General features: G+C 42.9%; 1 long non-coding RNA gene across 2 annotated transcripts; it reads right to left on the bottom strand.

Moving 5' to 3' along the window:
• Positions 1-2,055: 2,055 nt before the first annotated feature.
• LOC122552424 lies at positions 2,056-20,143 on the bottom strand. Of its 2 annotated transcripts, none has more exons than XR_006312390.1 (3): positions 20,077-20,143; positions 18,972-19,074; positions 2,056-2,594 (listed from the first exon to the last, which is right to left on the bottom strand). It is a non-coding gene; the product is annotated as an uncharacterized LOC122552424 (long non-coding RNA). The 2 variants fall into 2 exon arrangements; XR_006312389.1 differs by lacking the exon at positions 2,056-2,594 and adding an exon at positions 12,340-12,453.
• Positions 20,144-25,571: the final 5,428 nt, after the last annotated feature.

Raw genomic sequence — 25,571 nt, 5'->3', positions numbered from 1 at the left:
CTTACATCAAAGAGGAGATTTCGGAGATCTGAAATAGGAGTTGAGGGATTGAGAGGTTGTGCCACAACTTGGAGTCAGGAGATTTTATGTATGTGAACGCGTTCAAGAAAAGGAACATCTTTCAGCCGAGATTTGAGGGTCCCTTCCAGGTTTTAATTATTACTAATACTTTTGTACAGAATGCGGGGAATCCGGAGGGATTCATTCTTCTCAAAGCAAAAAGGCTCCCAATACAGCAGCCATAACTTCACCGCTTACTGTTAATTGACATTAAGACTGTTCTTTTCATGTTTTTTTTTACTGAACCTGTACGGATTAATCCACATTTTAATACCTGATTGCGGCTAAGCTTAAAGTATGCATTGCAGTCAGATCAATCTAGCTGCTGGGTTTGGTATGGCCCAAAACACTGAAGAGAAGGAATCCCTATCACACTCATTCCTTTTAACATATCTGAAGTTGCAACAAGTCCCTGATTACCGGGGTTCACGTGGCTGCCAAAACTTCCGCAGAGATAAGAGTTATACTGCATAGACATCAGGGGATCCGATAGTATGTAGGAACCAGCAGGATATAATATTTCTGCCTTTAAAGATTGTTATCAATCCGAATTAAACACCTCCCACACTCCACCATTTTTCTCCTTCACCAACACATCACGGGTGGAACAATTAAGAGACTCTGTTTGCTTCACCAGAGTCAAGCCTTGAAGTTAGTCTGCAAATCACAATAAATCTACCCAATATTTTAACGTCACGCCTGACACTTGGCTGCCATTTAAAATTAATTTGCTCAACTTTACATCAGTAGAGACCATTAACCATGCTTCGACCCTATCTATATAACTCGGTTTATCCCGTACAATTGTATGTATTTTGTTTGTGGAAAGAAAGCCTGTACCAGGATACCCCCAAAATGGACTGGCACTTGTCACTTGTCGGATGTTGTGCCCCACATGCATCATCTTCAATCCCTGATCCATCTTTCGTAACTTCATTCCTTGCCTGAAATAGGCGACCACAGACACAGAGCGGTTCTTTACTATCCGGTTCCCTATGTATGGAATAGTTAAACTAACTCCTGGGGAGTCTGTGAACATGGTGTCTGTCATGGAAAAACTGGCCAGTGAAACTGCCCAGGCTCTCCAAGGGATCGACCACGCTATAAAGCATGTAACTGCTGAAATGGCCAGTAGTGTTCAAAGATAGGGTAGCCCTTGACTAAATCCGAGATGAAAAGGGAGGCACTTGTGCGCTTATAGGATCACAATGTTACACCTACATCCCTGATTCCTCTTAAAGCAGCACTAACCTTGTTGATGACAGCAGAAAGGAGGCAGCCAAAGTCAGGAAGATTGCTGATGACGTCTGCACAGACCTCCAGAGGCACCTTGGTAACCATTCATCTGACTTCATCCCCTGTTAAACCTTGACGCACTACACATATTATCAATGTCTATATTTAATTCTGAATATCTTATGCCATTAATGAGGGTGGCATGGTGGCTCAGTGGTGAGCATTGTGGTCTCATAGTGCCAGGACAAGCGGTCAATTCCATCCTTGGGCAACTGTCTGTATGGAGTTTGTACGTTCTCCTCGCATCTGCGTGGGTTTCCTCCCGTAATACAAAGAGATGCAGATTGGCCATGCTAAATTGCCCATATGTCTGTTGCATTAGTCAGAGGAAAATGGGTTTGGGTAGGTTACACTTCGGAGGGTCAGCATGGACTGGTGGGGCCCAATAGCCTGTTTCCATACTGTAGGTAATGTAATCACTACATGAGCAATCTTATTGAACTGATCGCATGATTAAACAGTGTGTGTGTGTATATATATATATATATATGCGTGTGTGTGTGTGTGTGTGTGTGTGTGTAATTTCCGACATCACATTTGAAATTATCCTGTTCTGTTCACATTGTTGATCGACATTCCATCTCCTCAATGTATCCTGTTTACTTACTGTACATTACAATTCATTCTGTCCCGTGAGAATGAGTGATGATCAAATCCAAGTGACTGGGGGACACCATTATACTTCTCTGCAGTCCCCATTCATTTCTGTCCCCTAGCCAATGTCATTTCATTCTGTCTCGTACTCAATAATCCATGGGTTTTAATGAACAAGGTTATTGCACATATGGTACATGTTTGGCTTTCATCTGAAGAAAAAAAAAGTTAATATTACTGCTTTACAGCAAATGACCTGCTATGAGATATTTGTTAATTCATTTGAAAAAAAAGTAACTGAAGAACATTTTGTGATATAGTTCCATCCACCCTGCGAAAAGAAAACACCCATCGTTCGCCCTCACCACCGACTTCGTTACAGCAGTAGACAAGGTGAGATAAGAACAGTAGCCAGCGATGTCAACAACCAATCCAATCTACTTATCACTGTGAACTGAAGGTGCTGTATTGAGAGGCGCTAAACTGGACCTGTTTGTCGAGTGAATGCCATTGATGTTAGTCTTGATGGATTCTAATTATGTCACTGGATTCTTCCTCTCTCCTATTAGGAAAGGCCTTCTTTCAATGAACTACCGCATTGTAGTAGCACATGCATCAGCTCCAACAGTAAAAGTGCGCAGCAGCTGTCGAGACAGGGAGAAGAGAGATCAGAATCTTAGAACAGTATTCTGGAATGTTCCAACAATGGATCAGAATCTAAGAAAAATGCATGGAATGCTTCAATAAGAATCTGGATTTTATCCTAAGGTGTTTTCTATCATTTCTGGTCTCGGTCAACTTTACCAGATCAGATAGAAGATATACTAATGACTACTCAGGCAGGTTACTATCTCATCCTTGCTTGTGTTTTGGTGTTCCTGGTCAGTCTCTCTCTCTATTTCTGTACATTCGTTAATTCCATAAACCATAACCTCTTTGTTATTTCTGTTAACTAAATTCAGCAAAGACAGAAACTATTGTTTTCAGTTTCAATTACAAAATTATGTGTTTATACAGAAAATATCCACAAATTTAGAAAATGCGAACATAAGAGCTAGGAGCAGAAGTAGGACATGAGGCCCTTCGAGCCTGCTCTACCATTCAATAATATCATGGCTGAGCTTTTTGTGTCTTCAACTCCACTTAGCCACCCTCTCACCATAACTCTTAATTTCTTTGCTGTTTGAAAAAAAACATCTATTTTAGCTTTAAAACGATTTACCGAAAAAGCTTCAAACATTTGACTGGAAAGAAAATTCCGTAGATTTATAATCCACAAGGTGAAGAAATGCTTTCTCAGTTCAGTCCTAAATCTCCTCTCCCTATTGTTGACGCTATGTCCTTTTTTCCTATTTTCACCTGACAGTGGAAACATTCTCTCTACTTCCATGTCATCTATTCGCTTCATAGTTTTACATGCATCTATATGATTCCCTATCTTTCTTCTAAATCCGAATGGATATAATCTCAGTCTACTCAATCTTTCCTCATAAGGCAATTCCTCTCAACTCCAGAACCAACCAAGTGAATCTCGTCTGCACCCCTTCGAGTGCCATTACATCCTTTCACAAGTCAGGAGATCAAAACCGCATGCAGTACGCCAGGTCTGGCCTCACCAGCACCCTACACAGCTGCAACATAACCTCTCGGCTTTTAAACTCAATTGCTTACACAGTGAAGGACGAAATTCCACTTGCCTTATTAATTATCTATTGCACCTGCAGACCAAGCTTCTGTGATTCATGCACATGGAGATACGGGTTTCTCTGCAGAGCAGTGTACTGCAATTTCTTACCATTCAAATAATAGTCCTAACGATATGGATGAATTCATATTTAATAACGTTGTATTCCATATTCCAGACCTTTGCTCACTCAATTAAACTATCCACGTCCCATTGCAAACTTTCACAATCCTCTGTACACCTTGCTCTAACACTCATCTTAGTCTTATCCGCATATTTTTACACACTACACGTGGTCCACCACTCCAAGACATCAGTGTCAATTCTGAATATTTGTGGTCTCAACACTGATACATTAGGTATACCACTAGACACTGATTGCCAACCAGAATAGTCATCCAGAATTTCAGACCCTTCCCTCAGAACCATCTCAGAACAAGACTTTTAACAACCTCGAGGGCCCTTTTGTGCCCTGAACTGACCTATATCTCAGTATTCTTTCCATCTCCAAACTGGTCCACTACCAGCTCTATAGTATCCTCAGCCTACACCTCTGCGTCAGTGATGTTGCTGAATAAATCATTTTCTGCACCATGGAAAAATTCAGGCTTTCCGATTCCAGATCTCTTTTGGCCCTGCTACGAGTTACAATTTCAATCAGAAATTTGTTTTCAAGTTATTTCATGACATCAGACCGTAATGTTGCTAGACAGGTATTTTGGATGCACAGGTTGTTAGATTTAGGACGCTGCTTCGAGTGCTATGACAATGATGACAACGTAAATTCCATTATAAGAATTGGAATAAACGCAACTTCAATTGCAGCAACAATTAAACCAGCAGAATTTTGTTTCGCTGATGTCATTTGGTGAAGAAATGTAATCATCTTTACCTAGTCTAGATTAAAACTGACTTCATGCTCACAACAATGTATTGGCTCTATATTGCACAGACAAAGTCAACTAGTAATGGACAATAAATGTTTCCATTATCAGCGATGCGGAGATCGCATGAAATAACAAAATAAAGATTAAATAATGCGAAGAAAGATGCTGGAGGTCTGAAGCAAAAAAGAAACAGAAGTTCCATGAAAACTGAGAAGTTTTGGTAGCGTCTGACGAGAAACAGAGTTAGCATTTGGAGCATACAGACCAAATATCAGAACTGAAAGCAGCTGGAAAATAGTGTCATTGATAGTGGTAACAGGACTGCTTGTTTTGAAGTGGAGAAGGATGAAGTTGAATATATGTCACTACTTTTCGCCTTTTCCACTATTTCTGAATACCATGGCATTTAGCTATTTATCAACTCCCCTGTTTAAAGTGAGTTATGCTCCCCGTGTCTCTGTCGTCAGTGTGATCACACTTTTTCGAGTGATTCAAGTAACGGAGTGGCCAACTTACCAGTTCAAAGGACAGTTGAGAGTCAACCACATTGCTGTGGGCCTGGAGTCACATGTAGACCAGGCCAGATGATGATGGCAGATTTCCTACTCTGAAAAACATTGATGATTCAGATGACTTTTTGTAGCGGAGACCGATACAATTACAATATTTAAAAGGCACCTGCATGGTAAAGGCATAGTAAGGGTTGAGAGGGAGATTGATCAAATGCTGTTAGATGGGGCTAGGTTCATTTAGGTTCTCTGATCAGCAAAGATGAGTCGGGCCGAAGGGTCTGTTGTCCATGCTGTACAATTGTGTCTTGAAAAGAGTTCATGTTATAGAAGAGGTGGTGCTGGAGGTTTCAAAACACAAAGGACATGATCAAGGGTATCTCGGACATTGTGGGTAGCTGCGGATGAAATTATGGGGACCCGACCAGAGATATTTGTATCATTGATACCATTTGTGATGTGCTGGAAGAGTGGAGGGTGGACTAGTGGACTGTGAACATTGTTTTCTTAGGTTACAAAGGGATCTTGATGAAATGGGTGAAATAGCTGTAAACCTGTAGACAGACATCAATCTGAATAAATGTAAGGGAATGCATGTAAGTAAAACAAGTAAGCATAGGGGTTGTACAATTAATGGTAGGGCCTTTGCTAGTGTTGCAGAACATAGGTATGTCAGTGTTCAGATACGTAATTCTTTGAAGTTTGCATCACAGGGAGGATATGATGGGGCTTGGCATGCTTGACTACATTGTTCAGTCCATTTAATACAGGAGTTGGGGCGTCATGTTGACATTGTACAGGGCATTGGTGAGGCCTCTTCTGGAAAACTGTGTCCACTTCTGTAGTCCAGTTAGACTTTATTATGCTGAAGAGGGTTCAGAAGAGATTTAGCAGTATGTTGCCAAATATGGAAGGCTTGAGTTATGAATAAATTTGGATAGGTTGACTTTTTTTTAGAGTTTGAGAGGTGACCTTATACAAGTTTGTACAATAATGAGTGGTACAGAGGGAGTTAATGGTAGTTGTCCTGTCCCCAGGATGGGGGAATTTCAAGAGAAGGGTACACATTTTTAAGGTTACGAGAGAGTTTTTTTTTAAAAAAGAGACGTTAGAGTGAAATGGGTACACAGAGGATGGTTTGTGTGTAGAATGGACTTTCCAAAGAAGAGGTGGATGTGAGTACAGTTATAACGTTTAAAAGACATTTGGATAAGTACATGAATATGAAAGGTTTGGTAGGATATGGGCCAAGAACAGACAGCTGAGACGGGTTTAGATTTAGATTGTGGATAGTGCTGTTCCATTATTTAGGAAAGGCTGCGATGGAAAGCCATGGACCTAAAAACCAATTAGGCAGATGGCAGCGTTGGCTAAGTTGCGGAAGTGATTCTGTGGGAAGGGGTTACATGCATTTCGAAAGTCAATGATTGATTAAGGATAGTCAGCACAGTTTTTTGCGTAAAATGTTATGTATCACAAACTTTATTGAGTTCGTTGAAGAGTTAACCAAATGTTGTCTTTACTGACTTCAGCAGGGCAGGGTTTCGTACGATGTACTGGTTCTTTTGCGGAGGTGGTGACTATATGTTGTCCACACTAATGTCAACAGGATCGTTGACACGAGTTAGCATGATGCACTGGTTCATAAGGTTAGATCAAATGGGATCAGGGAGAGCTAGACAACTGGATACAAAATGGGCTTGACAGTTGGAGACAAAGGGTGGTAGGAGAGGTTTGTTATTCAGACTAGAGGCCTGTGACTAGCGGTGTGCCATAAAGACGGGGCTGGGTCCACTGATGTGCATCATTTACATAAACGATTTGGGTGAAAATATAGGAGCCATTTTAAGTAAGTTTGTCGATAACAAATGTAATATTAGTTGGGCAGTGAGTACGGTTATGAAAGGGGATCTTGAACAACTGGACCAGTTGGCCAAGTAACGAAAAATGGAGTTTAATTCAGGTGCTGTTTTTCATTAAGACAACCCAGGGAGGACTAACACAGTTAATATCGGGCCCGGACAGTGTTGAACAGAGGGAAACCAAGAGATGCAGTTACATTGTTCCTTGGAAGTGGCATCACAGGGAGGCAGAGTGGAGAAAGCAGCATTTGGCACACTCGTCCTCATTGGACAGAGCATTGAGTATATGGAGATGTTTGTAACATTGTCCTCAAAATTCCCCCTGAGCACAGGAGGTTATGAGAAGACCTTATAAAGGTTTACAAAACCAAGTAGGGTCTAGTTAAGGTGAAGAGCCATGAGTAGGTGAGTCCAAAACTAGAGGGTATAATCATGAAGTGAGAGAGCAAGGGTTTAAAGAGGGAGCTGAGAGGCAACATTTTCCACTGAGGATGGGGCATAATGCAAGTGGAAATAGTAGATACAACTACAATTACAATATGCCAAAGACATTTGGGAAGGCACCTGGAGAGGTGAAGGATTCAAGGGATATGGGCCAAGCACAGGCAAAAGCCACTCATTCACTTTAGGAAACCTGGCCAGAATGGATCAGTTGGACCTGGCCAGAATGGATGAATTGGACCGAAGAATCTGATTGCCTGCTGCATGACTGTCTCCAGTTACTGGAGAAGCAGAATTTATTGTAGAGATTGAAGTAAGTTACAGAGATCAGGATGACAGTCTGGATTGGAGGATGTTTCAAATGTGTGGAGGGATTGTCGCGCGGGGAGAAGGTTACAGAGATAGGAATTGCCATAGGAGTTAGAAAGATTGAAGAAACTAGTCCAAATAACATGCCGTAGGTACAGTGTTGGGGAGGAAATACTGAACAGAAAGATCCCTCTCGTGGGAGGCCTGCTTTCCCCTCTGTTGTACTGATGCTCACTAAGACAGCACAGACCTGTATTGATAACTGTGATACTCCCTACGCTGTCTTAGTACAGGTGATTGAGCCAAAGGTGTGTCTGTGTTGTGCTTCGCACTCCAGCACTGTGTCAATGTCATGTCTTGTTAGCCGATGTTTGGAGTCCTCTCATTGCCCTCTGGTCTGTTCACTGTGAGTGATCTCACCTCACAACAGTATTTATTGAAGGCTCCAGATCTCTCTTGCCTTTGTCTCTCTGACAGACCAACCATTTTCAATGAGATGATGGACAAGATACCCAGCAACTAGGAAGTCTATTAAGTCAGGACCTTCCTGAATACCGACAGGCGATGGTGAAATAGACAGAATGGGACATTAAACTGATGCAGTGAGGGTTATGCATGGAGAATAGTACTGAGTGCCACAGTGATCTGGTAAATCCCAGTCTCCTTCCCTGGCCTGTGCTGTCTCGTCTCTCTGGACTGGAGAATTCTGTTGGCTCAGGATCTGGAGTAGCTGCAAGAGCGAGGGACACTGACAGAGGCAGCAATTAGACCCACGCAGTGAGGGATACCATATAGAGAGAGACTGACTGATATCACCTGAGTGCTGGAAGGTTTCAGGATCAAACAATTGTGTAGGAAGAAGGGGTTTTGATTCATGGTGCACTGGGATGAAAAACCTGTGATAGCCTAGTGGCATTATTGTGAGGCAATTTATCCAGAAACTTAGCAAATGTTCTCTGGACACTGATTCAAATCCCACTATCGCAAATGGTTGAATGTGAGTTAAATGCTTTACAAACAGTATGTACTTAAAATCCTACAAATGAGCATTAAACAGGTGCTGATGTTAATAAACATCCAGATGATACCTTCATGTCTTAAGGGAAGAATATCTGCCATCCTGACCTGGCGTAGATATCAGAGTATGCTTCCACACCCACAACAATGAGATTTTCTCTCAATTACCCTCTGAAACGGCCCAGCAACACACTCAGTTCAAGGGCAGTGAGGGGTCGGCAAGAAATGCTGGTCAGTCAGAGACACCAACATCCCACGAGTGAATAAAAAAAATCCCATTGCACTGGGCCGCAATGAATCCGTGATGGGAATGATGTCCTGGCCAATCATGTCGATAGTTTTATGGACGGGACTTTAAACTGACAGACAGGATGCAGGGACAGGGTTCAGGTGAAAGGAGCTTTCCAAATCCAAAGAGAAAAGGTGAAGCATCGCAACAGCGTGGGGATGTTTCCGAAGACAAGCAGAAAGGAACAGGATGGGGCAAAGTTTAACTGAAACTGTACATCAGGGAATAGGTTTATGACAGGAAATTGTGGGAAAAAGTATTTTGTAGTGTTCTTTTTTGGAGTGCTCAAAATATCTGCAATAAGATAGATGAATTTGTGGCAGAGAGATAAATGAAGTTTAGTCACAAAAGAGACGTGGTTACAGGGCGAACAAAAGTTGGAACATTAATATTCAACGGTACACTCTCTTGCTGGCAGATGCTGGCAGAACAGGAAAGCAGAATGGATAACGCTCACAGTAACGGATAACAATCACATTCAAGAGAAAGCATTTGGCCTCGGTTTATCAAACTGAATCAATTGAATGCAAATTCAAATGTCACAAACACAAGTTGGGGTACGGTTTTACCCTGCTTTACAGTCTTTTATTGCTCATCGCTGCATTAAACGGGAATTTATAACAAAGGCATCCTGATAATTATGGGGAGACTTCAGTCTTCATATAATCTGGGACAGTCACGCTGGCAAGGTGATATTTGAGGAAGGCTTCGGTGAATGTTTTCATCAGTGTTTTTTGAACAGCACATTATGCGAATGGTAGGGATGTAACCCGTTAGGCGCTGAAGCTGAGTGAATGACTAATGTCACACAAACAGTTCCTCCGAGAAATTGTGATAAAGTGAAATTCAAAGAAATTTTGAAAGTTTGAACTGACTTAAGAAAGGACAAGTTACATTCGAAAACAAGAACAAGGCCAATTACATGGGTTTGAGAAGACAACTGACCAAGGTAAACAGGGTAAACAGAATGAAATATGTTTCTGTAAATGAACAGTGGAAAACATTTGGAGGAACAGTGTAAAGCATTCAGCAAAAGGACTCTCCATTGAAACTGACTAGAAATGGCTCAAAGTCAGCCATATTGCTGTGGCTGGGGCATGTCACATGTAGGCCAGACCAGGTAGGAATGTTAGAGGTCCTTCCCTAAAGGGCATAACAGAACCTGTTTTTCCAGATAATCAACAATGAGGACTGCAGATGCTGGAAATCAGAGTTCAGAGTATGTTGTTGGGAAAGCACAGCAGGAGAATCGACATTTCTGGCATAAAGCCTTCATCACGAATCATTTCTGATGAAGGGCTTATGCCCGAAACGTCGATTCTCCTGCTTCTCGAATACTGCCTGACCTGCTGTGCTTTCCAAGCAACACACTCTTGACTCAGCACGAAATTGCCAGCTGTCCCTCACACAGGATGGAATGGATCAGATTCAAAGAGACAGAACACCTCCAGAAAAGAAACCTAATCATTTTAAAGCTAGATGCCGGTTTTAGGAACAGACAATGTGCTACAGAAATATGGACGTAGGTGTAAAATGAATTGTAAGAGTTCGATTAGCAGAAGGGGCGCAGTGGGATGATGAAGCTTTGTCAGAGTTTAATGAGATGATAGGAATAGGGAGAGGTGAAGGTGCTGAAGATGGTGAGAGTGTTACAGAGATGGGCAAGTGCCGGAACAATATTGCAAACCAGTACGAATTGCTGGAAGTGGGAGCCTTTGCAGAGGTAGGGAGGGAAATGAATGTTTTTTCTTCTTCGTTCATGAGATGAGGATATTAATGGATGGACAGCAAACATTGCTTTCCCCTAATTGACTAGAAATGGCTCAAAGTCAGCCATATTGCTGTGGCTGGGGCATGTCACATGTAGGCCAGACCAGGTAGGAATGTTAGAGGTCCTTCCCTAAAGGGCATAACAGAACCTGTTTTTCCAGATAATCAACAATGTATTGATGTGGCTTCACTAATATCCTGTACAGTCCCAACATAACATCTTAACTCTTCTTCTCAATGCTCTGACCAATGAAGGCAAGTGTGCCAAATGTTTTCATCACAGCTCTGTTTACCTGCCATGCTACTGTTAACAAACTATGTACTGGCAGCCCTAAGCCTCTGTGTCTAACAACACTAGGCGGGGCCCTGCCATTAAGGATATAAGTCCTGCCCTAGTTTTTTCTGATCACAATGCAGCACCTTGGATTAATCTCAAACTCTATCTGATATTCCTCATCCCACTGGTCCAGCTGATTATCGCCCCATCAGAATGTTAGTTAACTTTCTTCACTGTCCACTATTCCACCAAGTTTAGTGTCATCCACAAACTTACTAACCATGCCTCCTATATTCTCATCTAAATCATTTCTATAATTGACAAACATCAATGGATTTATCACTGATCCTTGCAGCACAACCTGGTCACAGACCTCCAGTCAGAACAACAAAGCACTCGCATCACCCTGTCTCCGAATGACAAACCAATTTTGTAACCAGTGGGTGAGAGAGCAGCCCTATGGTCTGATAGGACAATGGTGACTTTACTGTTCACCCAGTGATTCACTGTGCCTTGGGGGTGGAGACAGGGAATGTTGAAGGTGGTGGATGGGTCTCCACTCAGGCACAGTTATTTGTCCTGGAGAATGTTCACTTTCTTTAACTTTGTTGGGGGCTGCACTGATGCAGGCAAGTGGAGAATGTTCCAACACAATCCTGATGTGTACCTTATAAAGAGCAAACAGACTTTGGGGAATCAGGGATTTGGAGAAACTGATATTGTTCTCCTTGTATTAAAGGAAATTAAGGGAGCTGTGACAGAGGGGTTTACAAAAGTTATACATTAGGACGATAAACCTTACACTCATCAGATCATCATAAAAAGGCTTACAGGACACACATTGAAGATTTTAGGAAAGTTCTATGAGGAGAATGGGGTGACTTAAGGGAGAAATTCTATGCAGCAAGTAGGAATGACCTTGAACACAACGCTCACGCGCAAATATCCAGGTCCTGATGAATTGAGTAATTCGATAAGAGTTTGCCATTACAATTATTGAGATTCCCACCTGCAGGTCCACTTGGAATATCCTGTAATACAAGTTCATACAATCCCTCAGCATTGTTCCAGGGTAGGACTTCACACCATCCCCTTATCCTGGTCCAGGATGGCCATGCATCCCACCTCGGGACTGAACAGAGAAAGATCTTTCACACATGGGACAAAATGTTCCAAGAGTTTGTGAGATGCGGAGAGCAGGGTTTGCTTCCTTTTCTCTCCTTCTGTGCTGTCACTCTGCTTCATCAATGAGACATGCGCTGTGAAAGGCTAACACAGCTTCATGGACAAGTTGTCTCCATTCTATACAGTTAAGAATCACACAACACCACGTTATAGTCCAACAGGTTTATTTGGCAGCACGTTCTCCGTTCTCCAATCCATTCTATACGAGAGCGAATACACGTGTCCTGCTGTCCAGTGATCCCAATAAAGAGTTTTGAAGACTGAGGGAGGATCCTGTAGGAAAGTCGTAACAGTTAAGTTCCAAGAAGTTCACAAACAATTTACAGAGTGATATTGAGAGGGTGAGTGGGCAACAAGTTGGCATATATAGAGTGGGAAAATTTGAAAGAAGACTACTATTTAAATGGTGAAAACTGTACCAGAAAGGGGCTTATGGCCAATTGTGCAGAGAATACAGAGAGATAGCCAGAACAAGAAACAACATCCATGATCTGGCTTGTGAGAGTGAGGAGGAGGAGGAGCAAAGACAGAGTTGGGAAGGCTGGCGTTTAGCAAGAATGCAGTAAAAGGTCAAGATGAATTCTGATAAAGCTTGATAAAATACAAGAAAATTGCAAAACGTGAAGCGCCATGCAAATCCAGATTGACTCGGTGGTCTAATGGGCGGGAGGAAGCAGCAGAGGCAGCTGATCGGATTGTCCCAGTCCCAGAGAAACTCCATGTGCTCCTCACTATTGTTGTTGGAGCGAAGGATGGAGGGGACAGGGTGATGGACAGTGTTTCACAAAGAAACAAAACCTGTGTTAGTAATATTTCAAATGAGTGAACAAACCTATGTGTTTAACTTTTATCCAGAATATTAAAATATACAACTTTAGCAGATGGTGGAATTTAAATTCAATAAAAAAAACAGGAATTAAGAATATGCTGATGCTCATGGAACCATTTCCAATGGCAGAAAAAATACCTAATGCCTTTCAGGGAAAGAAACTGTCAATCTGACAGTGGTCCAGCAAGCCATGCATTGTATTCATCACTGCAAAATCTCAACAAAGGAATGAAACTGGATGGACCACGTGAAATCTACGAAGACAACAGAAAATACAAGTACAGAATCAGCCCTTCCGACCATGCAACATCCTCCTCACTAACGTCTGGGGGCTGGTGTCAATGTGGAGAGCTGCCTCACAGACTAGTCAAGGAACAGCCTGACGTAGTTATACACACGAATCATACCGTACAGACAATGATCAGACGACACCATCATCATCCCCAGGTATGTCCTATCCCACTAGCAGGACAGAGCCGGCAGAGGTGTCAGCATGGTGGTGCATAGACAGGAAGGATTTGTCCTGGAAGTACTCAGCATTCATTCCTGTTGCCTGGAAGTTTCATGGCTCTTGCGTACCGTCCTCCCTCCGCTGATGAATCAGTTCTCTTGCATATTGAACAACACTTGGAGGAAGCACTGAGGGTGAACATGATGCCAAACGTACTGTGGTTACAGGATTTCAAAGCCCACAATCAGGAATGGCTCAGCAGCAGGATTATTGATCGAGCTGACCAGGTCCTAAAGGACATCGGTGCTATACTGGGCCTGGAGTAAGTGGTGAGGGAACCAACATAGAAACCCTGCAGTATGGAAACAGGACCTTCTGACAGGACAATTAAATACGGAACCTCCAAAGAGTAACCCACCCAGACCCATTCCCTTACCCAATTACTCTACATTTACCCCTGTTGAGTCACATCCCTGGATATTATGGACAACTTATGATGGCCAATCTACCTACATTGCACATCTTTTGATTTTACGAGGAAACCAAAGCACCTGGAGGAGACCCGCGAAGACACGGGAAGAATGTGCAAACTTCACACTGACAGTTAACCAAGACTGGAATTGAACCCAGGTACCTGGCTGCTGAACCACTGTGCCACCCCAACAACAGGGAAAAGCACACCTGACCTCATTGTATTAAATTTGCCAGCTCCAGACGCATCTGTCCATGACAGTACCAGTACGAGTGACCAAAGCACAATTCTTTTGGAGACAAAGCCTTGCCATAAAATTGAGAAAACCCTCTATTGTGTTGAGTAGCACTATCACTGTGCTGAATGGTACATACTTGTAACAGATGTAGGAAATCAAAATGGGAAATCTATCGGGTGTTGTGAGCCATCAGGAGTTGCAGAATTGCACACCAGCACGATTTGGAAACTCACGGCCTTGCATATCCCACACTCAACCATTGTCATCAAGCCAGGCAATTAAAAGAATGTGAGGACAGCAGTTTAAAAATTGGCTCCTGGTCTTATACTTCACCAAATATAAGTTGATGGTTTGACAGCTCTCGTAATCATAAAATCGCTACAGTTTGGAAGCAGGCCGTTCGGCCCATCGAATCAACATTGACTCTCCAAAGAGCATCTGTTTCCTGATACAGGACTTTAGCCCGAAACATCGATTTTCCTGTTCCTCAGGTGCTGCCTGACCTGCTGTTCTTTTCCAACATTGCATTCTCGAAGCCAGGGTATTAACCTTGGTTCAATGGATAGTACAACTGGGCATGCCATGAGCAGCGAAGGTGGACCAAAAAAACGGAAAAATCAACTGCATGTAAAACAGCATAAGCAGCAAGAGAAAGAGCTAAGCGATCCCACGACCAATGGCTCACATCTAAGCTTTGCAATTCTTCCACACCCAGTCGTGAGTGGTGTTGGACAACTAAACAACTCTCTTTAGGAAACACGTCAAAAATCCTCAGCCTTATTGATGGAGGGGCCCAAACCATCCATGCAAAAGAGACAACTACAACATTCGCAGACATCTTCAGCCAAAGGTGCCATGTGAATGATCCATCTTGGATTTCTTCAGAGGTCTCCAAAATCACAGATGTGTGTTTTCAGCCAATTCAATTCACTTCAAATAACATTGTTGTGAATGCTAGTTTGCACTGAATACTTACAAGCACCTGTCATATGACGAGCTGGCAGTCTCAAGAGTTTACTGAAAAACTGAAAATATGTAACATTTGGCTGTGAAATAGACACCTGAGTTGTTTTGACAACAATTCAAATCTAGCCAGTTTAAATTGCACCCCAGGAATCTAAAACCCAATCAAGTTTGAATTTGCTGTGTTTGCCAACCACGAACTAATGAGATGATCCGACGTTTGGTGTGTAAAAAAAGCAGACCTGAAAATGTGTTGCTGGAAAAGCACAGCAGGTCAGGCAGCATCCAAGGAGCAGGAGAATCGATGTTTCGGGCATGGGCCCTTCTTCAGGAAGGGCTCATGCCCGAAACGTCGATTCTCCTCGTCCTTGAATTCTGCCTGACTGCTGTGCTTTTCCAGCAAAACATTTTCATCTCTGATCTCCAGCATCTGCAGTCCTCACTTTCTCCCCGTGTAAAAAAAACATCCATTTTTAAATTTAGACAGAGAGTATCTGCCATCAAGAGAGACGGCCATTCAAAGTACTCTCTAACAAAGGTACTTTTTTCTCATCTGAAACATCTTTGCTCAAAGACAGAAGATGACCCAGGGAGCTTTCTCAGCTGTAAGGAGGATGACACCGGGGACAACAGCCTCTGTATGGTTTTGAAATTTAGTTGATGTTAATTTGATATGTATTTGAATGGCTACTGTATATTGTTATAGAGTTGGAGCCAGCTAACATTTGTTGAAGAGAAAGGAGGCAGAGTTGTAAATATTTGTTGCTTAATTTTCACTTTTAGAGTTAAGGAATAAATTGATATTATTTTCTTTAAATGGTGGTAGTTGAGAGCTCTCTGGCATTCATAGATTAGAACATAAAACATAGAACAATACAGCACAGAACAGACCCTTTGGCCCACGATGTTGTGGCGAACATGTGTCCTAGCTTAAGCACCCATCCATGTACCTACCCAATTGCCGCTTAAAGGTCAGCAATGATTCTAACTCTGCCACTCTCACAGGCAGCGCATTCCGTGCCCCCACCACTCGCTACGTAAAGAACCTACCCCTGACATCCCCGCTATACCTTCCACCTTTCACCTTAAATTTATGTCCCCTTGTAACACTCTGTTGTACCCGGGAAAAAACGTGTCTGAATGTCTACTCTATCTATTCCTCTGATCATCTTATAAACCTCTATCAAGTCACCCCTCATCCTTCGCCGTTCCAATGAGAAAAGACCTAGCACTCTCAACCTATCCTCGTACGAACTATTCTCCATTCCAGGCAACATCCTGGTAAATCTTTTCTGCACCCTCTCCAAAGCTTCCACATCTTTCCTAAAGTGAGGCGACCAGAACTGCACACAGTACTCCAAATGTGGCCTAACCAAAGTCCTGTACAGTTGCAACATCACTTCATGACTCTTGAATTCAATCGCTCTGCTAACAGTTTACGAGATGAGGTGAGTTGAGCTTTTCTGGGTGTTTGGTTGAATTAACAGAATGATTTGCTGCCGTGTCATAACATGATCAAGAAATGGACAAATAGTGCAAAGACTATGGATGCTGCCAATATTCTGGAAATAGTATTGATGACTTGTTCTCCAGAAGTGGCCAAACACCAAGCTGTTTTAGAACAGCTACAGCATCTACCAAACATATGGAACCTTATACAGGTATGTTTAGCACAAAAACACAGGGCAAATACAACCCAGCCAATTTCCTGTCCATTAATCTACTTTTGATCATCAGAAAAGTGATGGAAGTTGTCATCAACAGTTCTATCAAACAGCACCTCCTCAGCAAAAACCTGCTGAGTAACATCCAGTTTGAGTTCTGCCAGGGCTACCCAGCTCCTGAGCTTGTTACAGACTTGATTCACAAACGACAGAAGATGACCCAGGGAGCTTTCTCAGCTGTAAGGAGGATGACACCGGAGACAACAGCCTCTGTGTGGTTTTGAAATTTAGTTGATGTTAATTTAATATGTATTTGAATGGCTACTGTATATTGTTATAGAGTTGGAGGCAGCTAACATTTGTTGAAGAGAAAGGAGGCAGAGAGTTGTAAATATTTGTTGCTTAATTTTCACTTTTAGAGTTAAGGAATAAATTGATACTATTTTCTTTAAATAGTGGAAGTTGAGAGTTCTCTGGCATTCATAATTTAGAACATAAAACATAGAACAATACAGCACAGAACAGACCCTTTGGCCCACGATGTTGTGCCGAACATTTGTCCTAGCTTAGGCACCCATCCATGTACCTATCCAATTGCCGCTTAAAGGTCACCAATGATTCTGACTCTGCCACTCTCACAGGCAGCGCATTCCATGCCCCCACCACTCGCTAGGTAAAGAACCTACCCCTGACATCCCCGCTATACCTTCCACCCTTCACCTTAAATTTATGTCCCCTTGTAACACTCTGTTGTACCCGGGCAAAAACGTTTCTGAGTGTCTACTCTATCTATTCCTCTGATCATCTTATAAACCTCTATCGAGTCACCCCTCATCCTTAGCCGTTCCAGTGAGAAAAGGCCTAGCACTCTCAACCTATCCTCGTACGAACTATTCTCCATTCCAGGCAACATCCTGGTAAATCTTCTCTGCACCCTCTCCAAAGCTTCCACATCTTTCCTAAAGTGAGGCAACCAGAACTACACACAGTACTCCAAATGTGGCCTAACCAAAGTCCTGTACAGTTGCAACATCACTTCACGACTCTTGAATTCAATCCCTCTGCTAACAGTTTACGAGATGAGGTGAGGTGAGCTTTTCTGGGTGTTTGGTTGAATTAACAGAATGATTCAGTGCCGTGTCATAACATGATCAAGAAATTGTCAAATAGTGCAAAGACTATGGATGCTGCCAATATTCTGGAAATAGTATTGATGACTTGTTCTCCAGAAGTTGCCAAACAGCAAGCTGTTTTAGAACAGCTGTAGCATCTACCAAAAATATGGAACCTCATCCAGGTATGTTTAGCACAAAAACACAGGGCAAATACAACCCAGCCAATTTCCTGTCCATTAACCTACTTCTGATCATCAGAAAAGTGATGGAAGTTGTCATCAACAGTTCTATCAAACAGCACCTCCTCAGCAAAAAACCTGCTCAGTAACATCCAGTTTGAGTTCTGCCAGGGCTACTCAGCGCCTGAGCTTGTTGCAGACTTGATTCACAAACTGACAAGCAGTTGAATCCCAGAGGTAAGGTAAGAGTGAAATCCCAGATCCACTACAAACCACTTATTTCCACTTCATCCCAACTCCACAATAGTTGCAAAACATTTGCTGAAACCCTTATCCTCTCCTGTATTAACTCTAGACTTAATTATCCAAACACACGCCCACTCAGCCTCATACATTCAACCTCTCTATAATCTCAAGAATATCTAAATTTCTGCCACCCACACGTTGACTTGTACCAAAACGTGTTCACCCATCACCCCTGTGCTTCCTAATGCATAAAGGCTCCTATTTATAGGCAGCAACAATTTGAAGTTCACACCCTTAATTTCGTTCCTATACCACATAACCTTCGAGACCTCGACAACTCATTTAGTTTCAGAGTCCAGCAATGTGTTTATTCATTGCTTCACTATTGATGACTGTTTCGACAGTTGCCAAAACAACACAGTCTAGAATTGCAATCATAAACATCTCAGCTTTGGTTTCCTCCTTTATGATACTCTGCTTCTTTGGTAATGCCTTTGGTCACCTGACGTAATACTTACATCTGTGGTCTTATGTCTGTGAAACTACAAATATGATAGAAATACAAATTGTGTGTTGATTTGGACATACATCCTCAACTCTCCACCATCACTGTGATCTGTAACTCCTTACTTACCTGAATCATGGGAGCACCTTCACCACACGAACTGAAGCAGTACAAGATGATCAAACATCAACTTCTCCACAGGCAACACGACTTTGGCAATGATCACCAGTATCTGTGGATGAAAAAAAAACAGAGCAAATGTGTCAGCAAGTGCAAAATGAATCGTAGGTAATAAGAAAAGTGTAGAATTTAGTTGTCACAAATAGAAGGAAAATAGGTGCTTTCACTGGAAAACAAATTCCTGATTGTGAAAGACATTGCAGTGTAATGATTCTGATAAGAGGGCAGCACATGGTCTGTGAAAGTAGCAGTAACATAATAAACAGAGGTAAAATATACCCATTATTAGGGACTCAGAAATTTAGATATTGGCAAAAATGTTATCAGGAAGGACAGAGGTGATTCACAGCAGTGTTAGCTGTTATGATCCCACAGTCAGGGAAAGAAATGCAGAAGAAAAAAACATTTATCGTGGTTTGAATTTTCTCTGTGTAAATCCTCTCCTAAAACTCTCTACCGCGAAGGTTGAGCATGCGTCACGCTGCAGTTTGCCCCCAACAATGCTTGGAAAATGGTTCCATTGGAATCGGCGACTTCTCCCCTTCCTGATGCTGCCTTGCTTTCTGTGTTCCACCAGCCTCCTGATGCTGCCAACTTTGCTGTGTTCTTCCAGTCTCCTGATGCTGCTTGGCCCGCTGTGCCCCTAGCCTCCTGATGCTACGTGGCTTTCTGTGTTCTTACAGCCTCTTGTTGCTGCCTGACTGGCTGTGTTACCCCAGCCTACTGATACTGCATGCCTTGCTGTGTTCCCCCAGCCTCCTAATACTGCCTGTCTTGCTGTATTCTTCCACACTCCTGCCTGTGTCCAGCATCTGCAGCTTATTTTGCCAGCTTCAAAGATGTCGGCCGGACATGCGTCCCGCAGATCATTGCCCCGAATAAAGATGGCGGCAGTCACTCGGGCCTATCGCTATCAGAGGCGTTTTCGGTTTTACTGCAGACACGGCTCAGGGAGTTTGAAATTTGCGTCTTCCAACGAGCACCAAATGTTAATAAAACCTCTCAGCGCATTCCAATACCATTTCCCTCACGCTTCCTGCTGTATTTCCCTTACCTCACATTCTCGCGCCTTGGTCAAACACTGCTTTTCCGCGTGCACGATCACGTGGTTTACACGGGTCCCGCCTCTCTCACTCCGATTGATTGGAGGGCCGGCTGCCGCCGCCCGGTCCTCCAGTCCCGCCCCCGTCCTTCTCCCGGAGCTCAATGAAAGCTGGAGAATGCGCAGTGTTTCCTGTTTTCCCTGAATTCCAACCTCCTGTGGGTTTTCAGTTTTAACTCTCCAACCTTTTTCACCTTTCACATGTTGTTAGGTTCCAAAGCCGTAAAATCTTGAACTTACACCCTAAAAGTCGCCGATTTTCTTGTTTGTTCATCCCGTTGTTTGTTCAGGATAGGCCTGAAAACCTAAATCTTTGGCATAGTGTTTGCTCACTTGTCCTGATACACCTATATGTGCCTAGTGTCAAATATTGTTTTATGACAACTTTGTAAAGAATGGTAAATTGTTGCATTGCATCAAAAGTGTGAAAATATACATATTGTTGTTCATTTGGACAAATACCACTCGTCCTTAATGATAATTTGATTACATCTTACCTAACAGCATTACAGTTGCACCTTCACCACACAGACTGCAGTGGATCAGAAAGGTCAAACGTCATTTTATCCAGAGGGAAATGAGAATTGGTAATATTTACTGATACCTGTGGAGAGTGATCCAAAGTTAATGTTTCACGACATTTTGAATGAATAACAGAGGAAAACAAAACACGGTGCAGAACTTACTAGTTAATCTAAGCTGAGAAGCGGAACAGAAAAGGAGAGCAGTAAGAAACAGACTGTGGGAAGATAAAGCTTCTAAATCCATTGCACATGGTAAAAGGAATGCGGTAGAAACCACATCAAGATACAATTCGATAAGGTAACAGGGAAGTATGAAACAGAAAAGGTTCTTGCATTACTAGAGACAGAGGGAAGGTAAAAGTGAAACAGAGTAGTGTATTGAAATGGAATCATATTCATATTAATGGAGACACAGCAGCCCTGGAGCTGCAGAACCTCTGAGGTAGCAGGCACAACACTAAAAGCTCAAAATTCTTCATGCAGATCACATTTAGAAGGGTGCCAGGGTCCCTGAGAGGGACACATCACACACATTGGGAAGGACGACAGGGACCTTGAGAGGGGACAGATCACCCACACATTAGGAAGGACTGCAGGGTCCATGAGGCGGAAAGATCACCCACACATTGGGAAGGATGGCAGGGTCACGGAGAAGGGGCAGATCACCCACACTTTTGAATGGATGACAGGGTCCCTGAGAGGGGACAGATCACCCACACATTGGGAAGGATGGCAGGGTCCCTGAGAGGGGACAGATCACCCACACATTGGGAAGGATGGCAGGGTCCATAAGAGAGTGTAGTTCCCCCTCACATTGGGAAGGACAGCAGGGACATTCAGAGCGGGGCGATCACACACACATTGGGAAGTGTGGCAGGCTCCCTGAGGAGCAGACTGGTTCTTTTGACAGAATGGTTCAAAATGGAGAGATTCATAACGTGAGTGATTAATTCAAACTGTAGTGAGATTCGACCGAGTGTGCTATTCACTGTTAGTGTAGACACTGTCGATAAAAACAAGGTGTTCACATTAACTGAAACGATAAGCATCATGGGATGCAAAAGTAAGACTTTGGTTCAGATTGTCAGGGAGGATGTAATGGGAAAATTACATTCAGTGAGTGTAAATGGCCAAGGATTCAACACTTACACAAAGGCCAGTCATTTTCAGTTTCTGATGAATCAATTGATCATGTCAGATTTTGATAAGATGTTTGTTTGGAGTTTCGTATCTGTGAAGCCTCTTCAAATATGCAGACAAGTTTAATAAAGACAGTGTCAGTCCAGGTGAGAAGTCAGGCAGACAAATAATTCCCTTCGTTTTATGTTTATTTGTGTGTATATCCATCCATGCAAGCCTCAGTGAAAGAAGCTTCCAAAAATCCCTTATTATCAGGGCAGAGAGAAAGGAATAATAAAAATCAAGGAAGAAACTATCTCTCAGCGTGAACATTATTTCTCTCTCCTAAAAGCTGTCAGTCCTATTAGGTTCCTCCAGCACCGTCTCTTTCATTTCAGAAATTCACAATATCCCTCCTTCCTGGCCGTGGGTGACCAGGTATACTTACAACAGAGATCATCACACATTGTGAAGGACGGGAGGGTCCTGAGAGGGGATCGGCTCATTCATTTACCAGAATGTTTCAGTACTGAATTCTTTATGATGCAATGGAGCTACTGGAGTTGAAGGGAGATGTGACAGAGCTTATGAGCTTATGATTGGTGTCTATAAGGTTGATGAAAACAAGCTGCTCAAATTAGCTGGGGGAAATGGATGATGAGATACAGAAATTCAGACTTTGGATAGATTGACAGGGAGGATTTGATGAAGTGGTTATATGGAAGGGATTCTATACCCAATTTAACTTAATGGTATACAGTTGGACTGAGCGGCCTGAAGCGCTGTCTTGCAGCTCCAGTTTCTGTCAAGCTGTGACTTGAATTATGCCGGTACCAGAGCCATAGTGATGTAGCCCACGCAGTCACATCGATGGCACTGGGTAACTTCCAATTTATTATGCTTCCTTTTCGTCTGGGTGTTTGTGAACCCCTCAAGCTCTCTGATACTCTCGGTGATGAAAGCAAGAGTATTGGTGACATATTCTGACAACAGTGAGAGCTCCCACTGTTCCACCGCCCTTCCGATCCCCGCTAACCTTCCTGTTTAGGGAAATCGGTACGCCTGGTTGGTGACAGTCTCTGTGGCTCAAATGGTCAGCAATAGGCTGCAAGATAACGGTTGGTAATTGAGACCATCCAGTTATGGAGCTTTGATTGTTTCAGATCAGACTATGAGAATACTACTCTACCTCCATTTAAACTGGAAAATCCATGGCGAGATTGGATTGTAGCCCAAACCATTGAAGATTCTGTGTTCCCTGGCCCCACACAGAGGAAGATAGGGACAAACACTTCTCACTCCAGACCCCCGTTGTCGACAGAAAGTGGCCACTGCAGCTCCCTCCACATCTCAGGGACACAGCGTATAGAAACTCCCTCCTCATTAACGGCGCTTCCCGTCTGAAAACCTTTATTTTTAAAACGGTAATGGCTGCAACCAAACCAATATCCCCACGATTAGAAGCTGCAAGATTTTGTGATGAGAACCGTGTTATGAAGTTGAAGGCGTGCCCTCCACCTTTAAAAAAGTCTTAATGCTGTTCAGAACTGAGAGCTGACAAATACCTGTGATGACCGGCTAGCAGTCTCAGCGTGTACCTGAAAATTGGAAAGATGGAACGTTTGGCTGTGAAACAAATCTGAGTTGGTTGCTAATTACAAAATAATTCGGATTTTCCCAAACAGTTTAAATTATGCCTCAGAATACTAAAATCTAATCACGCTTTAATTTAGTGTTTTGAAACACTGCAGAACCGAGGACTTCCATAATGTTGCCTGCACTGACCATTCTCCATGAAAAATGCACAGGTCCTCAGCTGAGGATTTTTGCTGGGAAGCTATGCTCCTTGGCTTTGAACCAGGCGGCTTGCCCAAGGAAAGCAAATGTGGTACTGCTTTTAGTGGAAGGTTCAGAGCACGGTAACCCCGTTCTGAAACAGAATGGTCATTAGTGCTGTACACATCTGTGCATATTCAGAACCAGGTTGGAGAAAAACGTAACGATGTTTAACGCGGTATTTAAATGGGATTGCATTCCTTTTCACCAATCTAGAAGATATGAGTGAGCAAATTGAAAGCCAGGTTTGCTGATGCGAACAACAAGTTAGAAAGCTCTGCTCAGGTCAATCTGAAAGGCTGCCGTCGGGAATAAGGAATTGCTCACAAAACATAGACAAGAATGTTGTCGGGGTGCAAGGTTTGGAATGTAGGACGATTCTGAACATGCTGGGACAACTTTCATTTCATCGTCGGGCATGACCTTAAGGAAGGCTAGTACACGCAGAAGATTTCAAAGACAACCAGATGAGTTTCTAGATAGGAAAGGTTTACTGCGATAGGGGCCAAATGTTGGTAAGTGGGATTTTGTTCAAAATTTATCTTCAGAGACATCGAAGCATGAACGCTGTTCTGGGGACAGTCCAAGGGCAATCAGCCATAAACGACTCCCAGAACCTTCAGCAGAACAATTCCAAACCGCACTCCCAAAATATATTGGAAACTTAGTGCACCACCATCTCCCGAAAACCTCTGAAATGAGGTAAAAGAAAAAAACCGAATTCGAATGGGCAATGAAAATTGAAGGTTACCAAACACAGTCTCGGTTAGACTAGCTTGTCCATCCAATCAACAATGCAGCAGTGCTGCAGCTACATCACCAGGACAGAAGTGAAGAAAATAAGAGAAATGTAAGAACATGTGACATCACAATTCATTGGAATTATTTTCCCATTCGCCAAACAGCAACGAGCAGAGTCACCACAGGACTTTTTTCCACACAAGCGATGAAATAGCTCGTCTATTTCACTGAAAACTCAACTCTACCTGCTGGAGCCCGCGATTTTCCTTGTGGGAGGCAAACACGACGACGAAAGGGCAGATACTGACCCCTTTAAGAGAGTGTGCACTCTCCTACACCGCAGTCAATTTTCCAAGAGATCCCACGGCGTTTCAACACGCTGCAGCATTACAGTCGAACCACAGAAATGGCAGCGGTTGGATTCGAACCCACGCCTCCTACGAGACTGGAAAAGGGGACCAGTACCTTAGACCACACGGCTACACTACCAGCCGCCTATGCCACCCATTTTCATACATTTTCAATTCTGCTCCTGCAAAACAACAGCAGCAAAATCACAAAGAAAGCGTTGTGTGATCTCTCTCCTGCTGACAGAGCTGCTGGGATATGTCCGTCTGCAATATCAATTTCGCAGCAGATAATGATAGCCCATCGATGCAGACAAAAATCAATGGTAAGCTGAGTCTATCTTCTGAGACTCTTTTCAGCTACAAATATACATGTGTGTATGAGCTTGTATGTTCGGTTATGATTTGATAAGGAAATCATGAGCTGCATGACATTATTGGAAATTCGATTCTTGCTTTGGTAAATGATTTCGCCCATTGTGCGAAACGGAACAACTTTCACATCTACATGGAACACGAAACATATCGGACTATGCACAAAGCTGAGCAGGCCGTGTTCCACATCATACCGTGCAGCATATTTAGAGTTGCAATACCTGTTTTGCAGAATAAGAGTCCCAAAGAATATACTTCAGCTGAATATTGGAGGTACCATTACAATCCGAGAAGGACAGATCACATTGTGAGGATGCTCAAACCTCAGGACCAGTACGAATTGCCGCTTTTACCTTAACCGTGCAACTTGCTACAGAATGTCCACACCTGGACATGAGCCACATGGCTGCCAACTGAGTTGGAAACCTGTGTGGGAATCGATGAGAAGCGACTCAGGAATTTTTACTAAATTCCATGGTGCTTATTAGAAATGCAGTTTCTATTC

This window comes from Chiloscyllium plagiosum, chromosome 8, assembly GCF_004010195.1.
Source record: "Chiloscyllium plagiosum isolate BGI_BamShark_2017 chromosome 8, ASM401019v2, whole genome shotgun sequence".
NCBI classification, from domain to species: Eukaryota; Metazoa; Chordata; class Chondrichthyes; order Orectolobiformes; family Hemiscylliidae; genus Chiloscyllium; species Chiloscyllium plagiosum.
This window is presented reverse-complemented; position numbering and strand designations above follow the sequence as displayed.